The sequence below is a fragment of the Octopus bimaculoides genome, chromosome 1, assembly GCF_001194135.2.
Source record: "Octopus bimaculoides isolate UCB-OBI-ISO-001 chromosome 1, ASM119413v2, whole genome shotgun sequence".
In the NCBI taxonomy this organism is placed as follows: Eukaryota; Metazoa; Mollusca; class Cephalopoda; order Octopoda; family Octopodidae; genus Octopus; species Octopus bimaculoides.
In genome coordinates this window covers 89,326,900-89,327,323 of record NC_068981.1, presented here as the reverse complement: position 1 = coordinate 89,327,323, position 424 = coordinate 89,326,900, and the positions used below count along the sequence as shown (strand labels likewise).

Here is a 424-nt window from a genome sequence, read left to right as displayed (position 1 = left end):
TATATATATATATATATATATATATATATGTCTCGAGTTGTAGCTGTAATTCATAGGTGCCAGCCTTGTCATATTCTGTGTGAAGCTGAATCTTCTTGAGAACTACGTTAATGTTATGCATATCTATGGAGTACTCAGTCATTTGTGAGTTATTTTATACTCGTGTGGTAGTAAAATGTGTGTATGTATCTATGTATGAACCTTTTATTGGATTTATGTATCTTCACTTTCTCTCTTTCTCCTTCACTTCCTTTGTGTCCCTCTTCTCTCCTGCTTTTGATTTAACAATGTATATATGTATCTACGTATGTAATTCTTTTGCGATGTGATAACCATTTAAAAGCACAAAACGAACACCGTCGCCACTCACTGTCTCTTTCACTCTCTCTCTTTCTCTCTCACTCTCTCACTTTCTCTCTCACTC

The 424-nt window shown here is 34.9% G+C and overlaps 1 protein-coding gene across 1 annotated transcript in view; it reads left to right on the top strand.

Annotated features, from left to right (window-relative positions):
• Positions 1-424, top strand: part of LOC106881931 (aquaporin-4) — a 233,345-nt gene that overhangs the window by 144,071 nt on the left and 88,850 nt on the right. The gene's annotated exons all lie outside the window — the stretch shown is intronic.